The sequence below is a fragment of the Oculina patagonica genome, chromosome 1, assembly GCF_052425735.1.
Source record: "Oculina patagonica isolate OP01 chromosome 1, crgOcupat, whole genome shotgun sequence".
In the NCBI taxonomy this organism is placed as follows: Eukaryota; Metazoa; Cnidaria; class Anthozoa; order Scleractinia; family Oculinidae; genus Oculina; species Oculina patagonica.
This window is the reverse complement of record NC_135758.1, coordinates 39,366,656-39,367,548: the sequence shown is the minus strand read 5'-3', so window position 1 is coordinate 39,367,548 and position 893 is coordinate 39,366,656.

Genomic DNA, 893 nt, shown 5'->3' with positions numbered 1-893 from the left:
TTTACCATTATTGAGCCCACTATAGTTCAGAGGTTCTCCTTTGAAAAACATATTTGTCATTTAGAACCAATCATAGTGTAGCCGTCAAAAAAATATAGGCATGCAAGGCGTGTAAGAGTAATCTTTTTTGTGGATGGCAATAAATTACTACGTTAGACTGTTGGGTATTGGATTTTATGGAGTGGGGAAGTTTGAGTTATCGTAGCATAAAAACAAAGATTTTCTTGGCCCCAATTTTCCTAGCTTTCGAATACAGCTGCTTCTTTCGTGAACGCTCAAAGCGGCGGACAGGGGCAATGAGTGGCTTCAGGAGCCCATTGTAATAGATTAGGCACCTCCTTTTAACAAAACGCTTATATTTAGAAAAGAATATAAGAATAACCTCCTTCTGAGCAGTTCTTACTTTATAATTCTTAAAGCTGCAGTGCATAATTTCTAATTTCCCGGTAGATGTTTTGAATCTGCCAATTCAAGGCACGACGGCAAAAGGTAGAAAACTGAAAAGTGGAGTAAATACGTCAGTTACATTAAGCACAGCTTGTACGGGTACTAACGTGTCTAACGACGTTCTCGATAAAACCAAGAATTTGATAAATAGGTCATTTTACGATATCGATGGAAGGGGCTATTTAAGTCAGTAGTACTTTTGATCTAGCAACGTATATTGGCCCAAGACGGGCAACTGGGTGGGGACATAAGGTCATTACTCAAGTGGACCACCCATGAAAGAGAATAAACCGACCTTAACCCAGTATGACCGGCTTTATTTTTTAGCGGTAAAAGAGGGAGACCAATATAAATTCACATCAATGTAGTATAATGCAATCTCAATTGAGCATTTAATTTGAACAACTCTTTATTGACTTACAACATAGACACATATCTAACCGATA